The sequence below is a fragment of the Macrobrachium nipponense genome, chromosome 42 (genome assembly GCF_015104395.2).
Source record: "Macrobrachium nipponense isolate FS-2020 chromosome 42, ASM1510439v2, whole genome shotgun sequence".
Taxonomy (NCBI): Eukaryota; Metazoa; Arthropoda; class Malacostraca; order Decapoda; family Palaemonidae; genus Macrobrachium; species Macrobrachium nipponense.
Window position 1 is genome coordinate 17,266,666 of NC_061103.1, and position 15,550 is coordinate 17,282,215.

The following is a 15,550-nucleotide window of genomic DNA, read 5'->3' on the forward strand; positions in this document are numbered from 1 at the left end:
CCCTAAATAAATTTCCAAGATGCCTTATATAGCCTAGCCCTGAGGTAGTCCGTGCAGAGCTGTTGCTTAGATCCTTATAAGCAACTGGGGCTATTATTACAGTTTCAACCATTATGGGAAATCTATTGATATTGATATTTTTCCCGAGTAAAGCACGTGATAACAAAACACTTCTTCTCAATACATTATTGTCGCTAATGCATACTTACAGAGAAAAAAAAAAGATTAAGTTTTTACCTCGAATTTTTCCTAAGTCGGGAGAGGTGTTTCCTCTACAGTAATGTTTACTTTTAATGAGCCCTCTAACTTACTTTCTTACGCAAACAAAAGCAGTTCCAGTTACTCATTATTGGCTAGAGGTGTGGACATCGTTATGACGTCATGGGTTTCATAACCAATTACGAAGACTTGAGTCGAAAAACTAAGTTTCACTAGCATTTCAGCGGAGTAATAAAGTTTTACCTTGCTAGTCCACTGGTGTAACCTTGTTTGACTGAATACTCGAATAATGAAGCAAAAAACACGCATTTTGTCTTCCACTGTACCTATGGCAGAGGTAGTGGCTGGCCCTTCTGGCATTAATTTTGACAGACCTTCGATTTCCTACCGATTGTTGCAGTGCAATGTGGTCGTCGGGTACCTGGCCACTTCCTACTTTAAGTTGCATGTCAGGGAACCTTGCAACGGCTTCACGTTTTCCCTCAAAGCAGCAGCACATTTTTATCAACCAACAGTTTAAGGTAAGCTTCATTAATTTATAGAGTATATTATAATGGTGGTAGTATAACGATGTATACAGCAGTACCCATCACTTTGGATTTGGTTTGATGGCCTTTTAAGGGGGGTAGGGGTAGGCCCCCCCGCTAAGGGGGGGTCGCAGGGGGCGGAGCCCCCCGCTAGGCCGGGGGGGAGGTAGATGTAACCAAAAGGACAGGGCCCTAGGTAAGGTTGTATTAGGTTCGGTAGTGCCCCGAAAATCACTGTGGCCTTAAGGGGGGGTCGCAGGGGGGCGGAGCCCCCCCGCTAGGCCTAGGTAGGGGTACAGGGCCCTAGGTAAGGTTAGGTGGGTGTATTAGGTTCGGTAGTGCCCCGAAAATCACTTTTCTCCTCCTCCCCCCACCCAAATACCCCGTTCCCCCTTTGGGATCCCCCATAATTGAAGTAGTAGTAGGTTTATGCTTAGATTTTGTGTGTAAGAGTAACTCAGTTTCTTTTTTATTCATTTCCTCATGTTTCTATGCGATGTGCAACACCAATCTGGTCGTTTTTTTGCCGTTTTTCGTCGTTAATACTTGAAAAACGGGTGCGGCCTTCTCCTGGACATTTACCTTTTTCTGGAAAAAAACTTTTTTTTTTTTAACTCCAATTACATAGTAAATCTCTAAATCGGATGGTTTGCAGTCAAAATAAATGTTAAATCCGTTGGAACTACATTATTTCTGATGCAACAAATATATTTTTATTCCAGTTTTCCCATAATGGTTGAAACTGTAATTTTACCAGCAACTGAAATACTATAGGAAGTTGATCTAAGTAATAGAGACACGGCGGGGTATACCTATCTACTTAGATCTATCTAAGTTACTAATCTAATAGCTACCTAGTAGGTACCTAGTATAGTAGGTAGTAGGTAGGTAGCCTACGCTACCCAACAGGCTACTCAGACAACATCTAGGCTACCAACTTATTTTAGGACGCCGATGCAAAAACTTCCTTAATGATTATTTACAAACAATCATTAACGTTCGTGTTGACCTCACCTATTCAGGTCAGCCTTAACTGGTTTTATGGCCACATCTTACGATTCCTCCTCAGGTGACTGGTAAAGGTGTCGCTACACAAAATAACAACAAACAGACGACAACATAGGAGAAGGAATGTCCCGTACTACGGAACAACCCCAGCCTAGTTTCCGTCGGGTCTTATCCACAGGCTTCTCAGGTAAGTCGCCGATCTTCTTCCGCACATGCGTAGTTCTAAATGTGTTACAGGAAGGATCACAAGTGTGCTCAAATAAAATAAGTTTTTTTTAACAAGTGCCAAATTAAAATCAAAGTGTCTACATCACTCCCCTGTCGTACTTTAGAATAAAAACCATACATCTGATGTTAATGAAACTTTGGGGAAAGTTTGTCTCCGCCCCACCCATTGACATTCATTTAGTACTTATGAAATTAATACTTCATACCCTACTTTAAGTTGAGTCAGTTCCCGTATATTAATTTATATAAGTCATCGAAAAGACTAAGGTTAGATAATCTACGACCAACTGAGGTGAATGCTGAAATATTCACTCCCTGGAGAAACAAGGACAGGAGTTGCCACCTCGGTTGGGACAGAGATCAGTGCTCTATTAACGAATCTTGCTAATGACAACCTCATAATCACACGAATCACTAAATGGTAAAACAAATTAACAATATTGCAAGTGTAATATGATTGGTTCTTCTTTTCAATCTAACTGAAAATGAACGGTCACTTACAGATGTTATGGAAAAAATAACTTACAAGGATTAATTTTTAGGAAAGACAACACGTCGTCATTAGGAAATAGGTAATTCGGTTCTGCGTTAGGTGGTGGTTCATCCCTCATGTCTTTGGATATGTAAAACTGATAAGCCGCCTATAATCAGGATTACCGAGTAAAACCGTGGCTAAGTAGTAAATTTGTCCTGTGTGAGATTTATTGCCTTCCAAAGAATGGCCGCTATTCGAGGCATTCCGGCAGTCTCCAATCGTTGACAAGGGCATTATTTGCAGCATGTAAACTGTACTATGACGGCCGCCGCTCACATGGTAGTTGTTGTGGGCAAGGTATATATTCTATATACCTTGCTTGTGGGAAAATATTAATCCTCTACTTTCATCCTCGAGCTAAAGGAGGTGTTGGCGGGCGATAGTGCACCTGTTAATGGTATGATTGTTTTTAATGACATTCGACTGTTCTCCCGCGTATAATCTATATTTTTCGTGTTGTTCAATTTTATTTTCCAAAATAAATACTGACATTACTTATACTCAAGATTTCATATGCAAATCCCTTGGTATTCGTCTGCAGACTTCTCTTCAAGCGTTTCTATTTATTGTACAATTATTCTTAAATTAAATACTTAGCTAACTTTATCATTTTTAAGGTGGGGAATACCTAAAATCATCATATACGTATATGACGAGCAGGGCTGTATGTGTTATATTTTCCCCTGTCGTTGTATTCAGACAAAACATTTTAGCTATTCGTAATGCATGGTCTGACATTGAATCAGCATATTTTAATTTATTTCTTGTATTCCCAATTCTATTTAATTCATCTTCAATAAATTCAGGGCTACTTACACGTATTACTTGCTCTTAAATACACGGAAGTGAAAACCAACGGTATTATGGGAGCCGTCATTTCTAATTTCCATGGTGAATATTATCAACGATCACAATTCATTAATTTACCAATGAAACTATTTACATTATCCTCGACATACCTGAACGTACTGAATATTTTTATTTAATATTATGTCGAAAAAAATCGACAGGAGAATTGTTTGGAGAGCAGGATATAAGATAATCAATTGTTACTTTGTGAATAAGGCTACACATCAAAATTCATCAGCCTAGAATCACTATTAATCTCTACATTACTTAATTATCAGGTATACAATGTCCTTTATATTGGCATCAGAAAAGGATATACCTAAGATACACACACACACACACACTATATATATATATATATATATATTATATATATATATAATATATATATATATATATATATTATATATATATATATCAATATATATATATAATATATATATATATTATATATATATATATATATATATATATATATATATATCACTTAGCTGACCAACCCAGCACTGCCTGGGAAAACTCTGAATAACAACTGATAAACTCTCTCTCTCTCTCCTATTGGGGCTGAACTTGGACTCAAAGGGTGTCAGGAGTGTCACTTTCATCTAAACAACCTCAAAAACACTATATAATATCTATAGTTTTCAGTTATTTTTACATGTCACTCCCTTCCTATCGGGGCTGAATTTAGAATTAAAGGACACAGGGAGTGTCACCATTCAATTCAGCAACCTTGAAAACTGTAAATCAAACACAAATATCTGTTGTTTTTGGTTATTTTTACGTCAACCCCTTTTCACCCCCTTCCTTTAGGGATGAACTTAGACTTAAAGGGCATCGGAGTGTCACTAGTCATTTAAGATACCTTGAAAACAATGGATTAGACACTAATATCTGTTGCTTTTGGTTACTTTTAAATGTCTCCCCTTCCCACCCACTTCTCACCCCCAACGCATCCTATCAGGGGTGAACTTGGGCTCAAAGGGCATCGGGAGTGTCACTGTTCATCTCAGCTACCTTGAAAGCTATGGATTAGAAAATATCTGCCGTTTTCAGTTATTTTTTAGTTGTTACCCCCTTCCCACCCTTTTTTACCCGACCCTCCCCCCATCTGGGCTGAACTTAAAGGGCATCAGGAGTGTCACTATTTTTCTCAGTGACCTTGCAAACTATGGTTTAGACACTAATATCTGTTGTTTTCGGTAATTTTTTCATTTCACCCCCCTCCCACACCATCCTTTTCCCAACCAATGGTCCGATATTAATTCTGTTTTCCCCATGACCTTCCCAGTTCTGATATTGACTTATATTTAAAATCTCACCAAAACCAGTCCAGAAATGTGGATTTGTATAGCCATCATACAAACAAACAGACATTTTCTGGTATATCATATTATATGGTATATAGATATATATATATATATATATATGTGTGTGTGTGTGTGTGTGTGTCTGTGCATTTGTGTGTGTGTGTGTGTGTGTGCACGTTTGGTTTTAAATCATAAAAACATGATGATTATAGAACAAAGTTACAGCCAAAAAGGAAAAGTTAAACAATGAGATGCCTAGTGCTTTCGTCATATTACCAAGACATGGTCACTGCAACTTAAGATATACAGAGACAAGGGTGTATTATATGATGGGTGTAAGTCCTAAGGGAATAACAAAAATTTGGGAGATCACAAAATGGTCAACAGATTAACATCAAAATCTACTTATTGCTAATCCTCTTTATTTTGTCTTTTAAATTCTTCTGGAACATATGTTTTATTACAGGGTCAAATGAAAACAATCCTGGGCTGAAATTTAGGTTATTCTCCCAGGTCAACTGAATCATAAGGGATTCCAACACGTTCCTGCAAACAATTTAATTACTTTGTAATATTACGTACATTGCTTTGCATCCAATTTATTCTGTGCGACTTTTCATTTAGATGCAAAAATAGAGCGTTATTAGTTTGACCTACTCTTACTGAATATTAGTTGTTTTAATCTGGTATTTAGTTCTTTACTGGTCTGACCTAAGTAAAATAAATCACAACCCATGCAAAGAACTTGTATACATTATTGCTATCTTTTTGGGGGTCTTTTTTTATGAGCATGTTTTTTTTTTTTTACATTATTACATGTGAAGGATACATTTGTATTAAACAAACAAAATTATTTATGTACAGACAGCCCGTGCAGGATGAAGTAATTTAAATTAGAAGTTGACAGAAGTTGACAAACTTAGAATATGCAGATGGTGCTGTCTCAATCAGCAAAACGCCATAAGATTTACAAAGCTTGCATAAAAAAATGCCAAATATATTTTGGAATGGAACTAAAAATATATCTATTATAAGAAAAGAGCGATGAGGGCAAAGTACAGACAATGGGATGAAACAACATCCTGTAGAGGAAGAATGAATGAAGTTGAATCTTTCAAATATTTAGGAGCAATGAAATCAGGTACAGGTTCGCTTGAGTTGGAATTCAGAAAAAAATAAGGGCAAATAAAACAATGGACAGGCAGAATAAGAATTGCGAATCAAATAGAACGAAATTGCACTGGTGAGTAAGATTATAACCAAGTCTAATATGATCTGTATTGCTATTTGGTCATGAACCATGGTATGACAAAGAAGCCAAAACTAAAAGGAGAGAGTTGTAAATAAGTACACGTGGGAAACTGTGGAAGTTCCAAATGTAGATGAAATAATGGTGAAAGGGAGATGGCCTGCACATGCACTTTGCTCGACACAGGAGAAAATCCTACGTGACACTTTCAGCTGGGCTTGTGGGCACCAGACGAGAAGGAAGACTCAGACCCTACCTGGATGCAAATTACGAGAATGTAGGTTGGAGGCGAGTGTTGATTTGAAGACGATAAAGCGCAGGAAATATATGAGTGACAAAATTCCACGGAGGACCTTTGCATTACCCAGCGTTAGAAGCGACGATGATGACGATTTCCTGTATGTTATTAAGTATTAGGGTGAGTCAGAGATTCTCTGAGCTACTCTTGTCTCTCTTTGATGTGAAAGTCCATGAACGGATGAACTAATGCACCAGCAGCCAGTAGAGAGCAAAAGCATTTCCTATTCAGTAATTGAAATGTGTGAAAAAATCCTTTTTTTCCTATACCTGTATAATAATAATAATAATAATAATAATAATAATAATAATAATAATAATAATAATAATTTTGACATGGGAGAGAAGTTTTTAGAAGTTGCACTTCTTGCACAGCTCTGTGAAGTTCACGAACGGATGGACTTAAGGACAGCCAGCCAACATTGTAGAGAAGAAAGTCACTTTATACTCAGTAATTATACAAAAAATAAAACTTTCATTTCTCTATATACATAAAACAAAGAATTTAGGGCCAGGAAAGACTCGGAGCCACTTGCTCTCTCTCTCTCTCTCTCTTTTTTTTTTCTTTTGCTAAAGTCCACACATGGATAGACCATGGCAGGGAGTAAAATTGGCGGTGGAGAATAAAGTATTGATTTATGGAAAGGGATACTGTGATAAGTAAAATACAAAACCCTCATTGGTCGTTAGGAGTATCAAGAGCTAATTGCACGAGTCTTCTTAACACGCCTGACATAATCAACAATCTAATCACGAAAGATGAACGATAATTATCATGATTCTGGAAGGTGAGGCACTTCTGAGATTTAGCAACAACAATCCTCTCACAATTTGAAGTTTTTCTTCAAAAAGTCAATCTTCAATATTCTTTCGAGGAGGTGAAAAATAAATAAAAAACGATATGTAACTGGAAGGAGGGGAAACTATAATGCTGGGTAACACTTATAAGAAACCTTAAGGAGACGGCAGTTCCAGCATATCTGTATTCAATAATCAGTCAAACAATATTACAGAAAGTCTTAAACAATCCGATGCTTGACTGTAATATTAATGGTGTTAACTGACATATTATAAACTAGTACATATCACCAGTAAAAAAACTGTTAGCCCAGTTTGTGTAATAGAGTAACGACTTTACAATTGAATATAAATCATAACTAAACAGAAGGCATCCTGGCTATCAAATCTGGAAAAAAGCCATTTAATACATTGCATGAAATGTGCGGGACTTACAACATTCTGATCAATATTTTTTCATTGGGAAACAACTTTGATTCCTATAGCTTTCCTTTAATTCTACAAACAGAATGTATATATAGGCAGTGTCCATAAGCATCGGCGAATTAATTCCTGGAACGGAGGAATACCTTCTAAGACGAATTTTGTGTCTCTTAGAACACTGTTCACAGGTATTTCGCAATTTCTACTGCAACCGATTTTCTTTAACAACACTTCACTCACTCATGGTTTTGTTTGTTTGTTTGTATGGTGTTTTTACGTTGTATGGAACTAGTGGTTATTCAGCAACGGGACCAACGGCTTTGCATGACTTCCGTACCACGTTGAGAGTGAACTTCTGTCACCAGAAATACAGATCTCTGACCCCTCAATGGAATGCCTGAGAATTGAACTCGTGGTCACCAAGGTGGCAGGACAAGACCAAACTGACCCCACCACTGAGGTGCTCACTCATTCATGGTAAACTGTCTCCCACCAACATGAAAATCCTTATTAACTCTCACCAAAATTAAAACATCCAGTATAATCCCTTTTCAGACCCTTGCATAGCGGGCCAGCAGGCGGACAAAATTAAATATTTTACTTTTCCAAATTATTATGAGGATCATAAAAATAAAAAAAAAATACATACATTAGTGACAAAGGAATGCAATATTATAGATTGCAAGTAGTTGTTAGTATCAGTGTTTTACAGGCTTAAACATGACTAAACAAGTTGTTCTTGGCTGCACATTGTTTTTCCATACAAAAACATTTTATTGTTTCTTTAGCCACGGTTTACGAAAGGTGTGTTGTGGAGTAAACTCATATTTCAAAATGACTTTTTTGTGCATTATTAAATGTATTAAAGGTCTTGATCTTTATATTTATGATCTAAATGTTGGGTGCAACAGTGTTTGATATAAGTCCTCAAAATTTGTTGAAAATTTTAGGCATAAAATAAAAAGTTTATGATAGAGCACAAAAAAATTGCAAAGCTTTGCAAAGATTCCCAATGGTGTTAAATGGTAGATAATTAAGTCCCAAACCATAGGACGAAAAACTTTTTGCCACTAACTGCCACTTTTTTTTTACAGTGAATATAATTGTCTGGACAACTATGAAAAAAAATATTATCAAAAGATGAAGATATCAGGTTTAAGAGTAATAATGAGCCATTATATCTTTTTATTTCAGATATAGGACACTAAGAAGGTGCATGAAAATGGATGTTACTAACCAATATCTGTTTAATGAAGCTAGTGAAGCGATAAAGAATGGACATATGCATAGTTTTCATGATGGTAAACTACATAATTTTCTGCTTGGAAAGATTGAAAATATTATACGTGATGACACTATAGCAACAAATATTGTGATTAACTTTCTGAAAAACTTAAGAATTAAGTGGAGAACTGTTAACAGAACCAGAAAGTTATTTCTAAGTAAGTACCAAGGTTGGCTTGATGCTAAAGTGTATCAAAACCCAGAAAATGAAACTCCTAAGAAATCTCGAGGACGACCTACTACAACAGAGAGTTTTCAGGGCTCATCCGAGAAAACAAAACGAAGGAAAACTGCAGAGCTTGTTAACATATCTCCTCATAGGCTCACATATGCTACATCAAGAGTTCTAAGAAAGAAGGGACAGTCAAGAATGGCTAAATCTTTTGCCCAAATGTTTACTGAAAACCAATGTACTTCATCAGAAAATATCAGAGTGTTCTTTTTCTGCAAATGAAGCTCTGGCATTGATCTTAGACTGTGACCTTTCAAAAAGAAGCTATCAAAATTTGAGGAATAAAACACTTGAGAAAAAATCAAAAGTTTTTCCCTCTTACAACGATGTTCGTTCTGCCAAAGAAGAGTGCTTACCTTCTCCTGAAAATTGGTTAGTAACTGATTATTCTGCAGAAGTGACCTTACAAGATTTATCAGACCACACAACAAGGAGAATATTTGAAGTAGTGTCTTTGAATGAAACAGATTTAGACATAAAGCAGTTTAAGTTAATTTGTAAAGTTGGATTTGATGGCACAACTGGTCAAAATGTTTACAAGCAGATTCGAAGTGATAACCAAGAACGAGATGTCATTTTCGAGTCCTGTTTATTTGTAACTTGTATAGTACTACCTTTACATCTGAGTGGAAAGACAGAAGCTAATGGGAAAATTATCTTATGGAAAAATAATAAGCCCTCATCACCCTTTTTTTTGCAGACCTATAAGGTTCAAATTCATGAAGGAAACTTCATAGGTTTTAGTGGAAGAAGAGCAGTACTTAAAAAATGCTATCCATATACCTAGACCAACTCAAGTTAAAAACAATGACGCATGATGTGAGCATTACAATGATAGATGGGAAAGTGGCATTCTCTTTATCCCTTGTCACCAACTCAATGCAATGCTGCTCTTTGTGGGGGGCATCACCTAAGCTAATGAATGACATAAAGAAAGTTTCAAAGAGACCCCTGTCAAATGATGGCATCATTTGACTAACAACATTACATGCCTGGATAAGATCTATAGAATGTTGCTTACACTTGTCATACAAGTTGCCTATAAAGAAATGGCAGGCAAGAACAAAAGAAGAAAAAGCAAAGGTTCAGCAACAAAAATCAAAAATACAAAAAGCTTTTCGTTATAGGACATGATTAGTGATTGATATGCCAAAACAGTCAGGTTTTGGGACGTCAAATGATGGAAATACGGCTAGAAGATTTTTTCAGTTTGCTGAAACATCAAGTGAAATTCTTGGAATTAAGATAGAATTGCTGAAGAATTTGCACATCATCTTGTGCACTTTATCATCTGGGTTTGATATAAATGTCACAGCATTCAAATCCTTCTGCATCAATACCGCTAAAATTTACGTGGAAGAGTACATCTGGTATTATATGCCTCAGAGTTTGCATAGAATTTTTATTCATGGAGGTTCAGTGATTGAACAGTTTAATCTGCCGATTGGACTTTACTCCGAAGAGGCCCAAGAAGCCAAAAACAAAGACTTTAAGAAGTTCAGAGAGTCATTTTGTCGGAAAATATCCAGAAAAAAAATTAATGAGGACTTAATGCGACAGTTATTCTGATCATCCGATCCCCTAATAACATCAATGAGAAATCAGACAAAAAACACATCTAAGAAAGATCTGCCAGATGAAGCTCGACTGCTCCTCTTTACAGATTCTGAAATACCAAGTGAAGGACCATAAACATAATGAGACATGTACCCTAACTGAAGATCATGTACGCGCTTCTCTTATATGGGCTAAATGGCTTCTCCATTTAGCATTTATTCTTGCATCCCTTATCATCTTCAAATCATTTATTTTACTTGCTTTTACCTTATTTCAATGATGTAATCTCTTGAAAGGAAGCTTTTTTGTTGTTGTAGTTTTATGTTCTTTATTGGCCATTGTACAAAATGTATTACAATTAAGATATTATTGCTTTTGTTTCCATGATTTCACTTATTTCCCAAGAAAATAAGAATTACAGAATTACCAAATTACAGAATATATGTGCTCAAAATCACCGATTTGTACTGTTTTGACGTTTTTTTCCTTTTATAAAGGTTTAGAATCATGTTAATCCCAAATAAAGCTAAATAGTTTTTGCACTGAAAGTATTTTTGTCCATTCAAGTCTCATTCTGTGCCTTGCTTTATGTCATGAAAGGCCTGACTGATACAACAAATTTATAAAGTCATTTGCATTTGTCCTACGTACGAGTTTAGAAACCTAAAGGCTTTTGTATAGGTGCAATCTACGAGTTTGCTGAAAGTGGTCATTAAAACTTGTTATTCAAGTAGTTTAGTGGTGACTTTACTCTTTTTTTCCATCCGTCTGTGGTGTTTGCGCATGGTAACACTACGTCCCAGGCTTTAAATAATATCCTATTTCAAATATTAACGGTGTAATTCGCATACAGTCAATTATTAAAACACTTTTCAGTTGCAAATGTACACCCAGATATCCTTTTATTTACCTAAAACTTACACATAGCGTAACTATTTAAAGCCCGGGACGCAGTGTTTCCATGCGAAAACACCACAGGCAGATGGACGGAGGAAAAAAAAAAAAAAAAAAAAAAAAAGAAAGTACAGTGGGTGAGCAGCAGGTTACTGATCACCCTTCTGTCTGCAATAGAGACTATATGTATGAGCAGGGGGTGGGGTGGGGAATTACTCCTGTAACCTGTTTGTTCTCGCTGTATGATGCAGAGGTTGATGGGCTCAGTGCCGGAGTTATTCTCTTTTAATTTATCTGTTGAAATTTAGGCTGACAAGCCAAGGAGACACTAGGGTATTTTTGGCCATTCAGTACTTAGTGAAGAGTGAGAGAGTTGGAGTGGTTGGAGAGCAAGATGAAGAGTTCTACAGGACAAAGGAGATAAAGTATAAGAATAAAAAGAAAGGTGGGAAATGAGAGAAAACCCACAATTGACAAAGAAGCAATAGAGGCTGGAAAGCAAGACTGAAGAAAGAAGCTGGAATGTTGGTGGAGTAAAAGTTTAAAAAGTTGATGGAGCTAGATGTTGGAAGGATGCTACAAACATCTTTTAATAATGCCTACATTGTACCATGTGAGATGCACTTGAAGCACTACTCTGCTATAAGACACTTATGCTCTTATGAACAACAGTAAAATTCAAGGAAACCTTGTCACTTTCATATGTTAACAGGAGATATAGGACAGTAGGTAGCAATGGTATTGATGTTAGACCCAAAAGATGATAAGGCATTTTACTCAAGTTATGGTAAGGGCAGAGAAAGTCAAATCTTTGGGCCAAAAATATCAGTCAGGATATGCTATTGAGTGACTCGCTTGTAAAAGGCCACTTTCTGCATCTACTGTGCATGACCTGACTAATGAGAGAGAGAGAAGGGGATAGAGAGGCCAATCTTTCATATTTCCATCCCCATCCTTATATCAACCCTTGCACCACAGACAAGATGTATTTCTGTCCATATGAAACCTTGGCAGTTACACAACATGTTCAGCTGCTATCACAGGTCCAAGAAAGTGTTCATGGTCTTGTGGGTCTTCATCAAGGTCCTTTAAAGCCCATTTTTCAGCATACACTTAACTTGCCAAGGGTCCTCATGTTTTGATATGGTGGTGTATACAGTAGACCCCCGCCTATTCGTAGAGTTTTCTGTGGAACACATATCCAAATTATTTGCCAAAAGCTCACCAATTTCCGGTATTATTCATAAAAAATATTCACTAATTACTGTATTTTCATATTATTTTCTTGACTAAATGCATTTTTTGTGATAAAACTATTAAAATACTCAGGTATAAGTGTTTTCAGAGGGTTTTTTGGTGTTTAAACTATCAAAATAGGCTGTTATAAGCGATTTTAGAGGGGTGTCAAGTACTATTCACGGATTTTAGCCATTTGTTGAGGTTGTGGTACGCATCCCCCATGAATGCCGGGGCGATTGTGTCTTGTTTTGCAACTATTCTGTTTGAGCTTGGGCTTGTGGATTTGTACAGCTCCATGGGGCCTACAGAAGAGATGGACATTTGCTTGGGTCATGTGGTGAGTACTAATGCTGTCAGGTGAAGTTCAGATGGTAGTGAAAGGTGACACTAACTAGTAGACTGAAATGTCTGACTCTGAGGAAGTCTGTGCCAAACACGGGCATCTGAGACAATGAAGTTCCACTGGTACTTGCTCTTCACGAGGTATAGGGTGAGGGCATGATGACTGTATGATGGTATGTGGCTGCCATTGGTGACCACTAGTTATAGATCAGTGTCTGGTCACTTCTGGCAGTCTTCTGTTGACACGGAAAGATTGGGTTAAATTTAGGTTTGAAGTCATCCAAGTCTAGCATGAACTTCTCTCTGGAGGCTTGGCTGGTGATGTAGAATCTGGTAAAGCAGGTGTTCATTGTAGTTGTAGTAACTACTATAATCACCTTGTGTAGCTGCCCTGCCAATTTTTTCTTCAGTTACATGTGGGATCTGAGGGCACAGTTCCTCACCACTTTTGGAATATGTAGTAATATAGTATTTACAGAAGACAAGCAGATGGGGTGCACTTTTTATCGGTTTTTGTACAGGCACTTTTACCATCCACTAGCTAGGATCCCATCATTGTGATCCTGGCTCTGGTTTTTTCTGGCTTTGCAGATGGTGTGAGGGGCACGATACAAAGGCTTGGAGGCCTTCAGCAACTCATCTGCCTTCTTCAGGAAGTCCAGTCCCTTCAGTGTTGGGAGAGCAGCCAAAATGTAGGTCAGTGGAGCCACATTTCCATTGGCAGGTTGGACTACTTGGATTTTCCATCTGTGTTGAGGTATGGTAGCACCAGGATGGTGCTACCATCCTAGGACACTCTTGCTGTTGTGTTCCCCAAAGTGTGGTTCAACAGGTGGAGAGCTGGTTGGGTGTGGGAGGCTGGAAGCAGAACTTTGATAGTATTAGGTCATCATATGTAAGCCTCTTATATGGGTGTCAAGCAAACATCCAATCTTGGGGAAGAGAGCAACCTAGGATCCATTCGAGGTCACAGTGCACCTTTTTCATCGAATTTGTTGTTTCTGAAGTAGGATTGCATGTTTGCCCTTCAGAAAGAAACTGATGGTTCAGTAATTGAGGAGGCAGACAGATGTTTATGGTGTTTGCATTTGCTTATTGGCTGACAACATCTGTCATGATTTTCTTACTAAATTGTCTTATGAGGGTGGACAGGTCGTAGTTAGTCCTTCAGTTATCTGGGGTTGGGTGCAAGTACTTTGGGTCTATTCTGCTACTGAGGCAATCTTTAACTCTTTGAGAGAGAACACAGGGTTGACACAAATTTCAAGCTTGGTCTACTGATTAAATAGGAGATGACCTTGTGCTCTCCCTCTCTCTTCAGAGAGAGAGAGAGAGAGAGAGAGAGAGAGAGAGAGAGAGAGAGAGAGAGAGAGAGAGAGCATATTTAGTCTGTTAGCAATTTTGTTGGTAGGGCATGGGCATACATATTAATCCGGTAATCACCAGGGTTTAGGTGAGATTGCCAAGCTGGTCTACCAGGCCGCTCCAAGGTCACCAGTTTAGGGAACTCATAAACAGGATTCTATGAAACTGACTTTATTAGTGGGCTCTGACCTACTTCAATAAAACATGCGGACTGCATAGTAGTCACAGATGTGGCCGGAATCACATTATGGGGTATGTAAGTGATATGTGGGCACGAGACTGTGAGAGCGCTCTATGACTGGCTGCCAAACCTGGTAGCAAAACCTGAGCTTGGCAGTGAAGCTTGGGAGATTATTGAAAGCTTACAGTGTCAAGGAGACCCATAGATATTTCAATGAATAGCCCACATGATCCAATCCCTACGTGCAAAGACTGTAACTTTAACAGTTTTTGTGTTGAGACAAATTAATCAAAAGAAATTTTGTCAGACTCTCCATTATTTTCAATTAACACAGTTAAAAAAAATCTTTAAAAAGCTATATTTAATAAATAATCTTTACGTTATCATTATTAAAAACAAATCCTTTGGGCCTACCCTATACATACATAAAAGGAAAATAAATGAACTTAGTGGTGTGTTTAAATTAATTAATAATAATATTAATAATAATGACAACAACAGTGTTGCATGGCCACTAGCCCCATAGTATATAGCTACGCACTATCATTACAAATGTGTTTTGTCATGTCCATATTTACTACTACTTTTCCAACGAAGAGTTCTAGTAGTACATAAGGTCTCAGCTCTCTTTTTGCCTAGTATTTGAATTTGAATATCCAAGAAAGCCACTTCTTTATCTTTCTTCCTCAGAATGTTATAGCTTTCACTGATCCCTGATCCGTGTTACATCCTCTCTTAGAAGAGTCTAATTTGGTCTTCCTATCTATCAGCTTACCTTCATTACTGGGTAAAATCTACTAACAGCACCTTGTATGCTATTTACCCTCTTCTTACGTTACTTTGTTTGTTTGTATGGTGTTTTTACGTTGCATGGAACCAGTGGTTATTCAGCAACGGGACCAACGGCTTTACGTGACTTCCGAGCCACGTCGAGAGTGAACTTCTATCACCAGAAATACACATCTCTCACTCCTCAATGGAATGGCTGAGAATCGAACTAGCGACCACCGAGG

General features: G+C 37.5%; 1 protein-coding gene across 3 annotated transcripts in view; it reads right to left on the reverse strand.

Annotated features, from left to right (window-relative positions):
- LOC135212992 (BTB/POZ domain-containing protein 1-like) overlaps positions 1-15,550 on the reverse strand; it is a 337,906-nt gene that overhangs the window by 216,467 nt on the left and 105,889 nt on the right. For 2 of the 3 annotated variants that reach the window (XM_064246771.1, XM_064246768.1), the window contains exon 1: positions 1,761-1,955. The exons of the other annotated variant lie outside the window; for it this stretch is intronic. The gene's annotated coding sequence lies outside the window, so the exon portion shown is untranslated. Of the gene's footprint in view, positions 1-1,760; positions 1,956-15,550 lie in introns of those variants that run through there. 3 annotated transcript variants of the gene reach the window in all.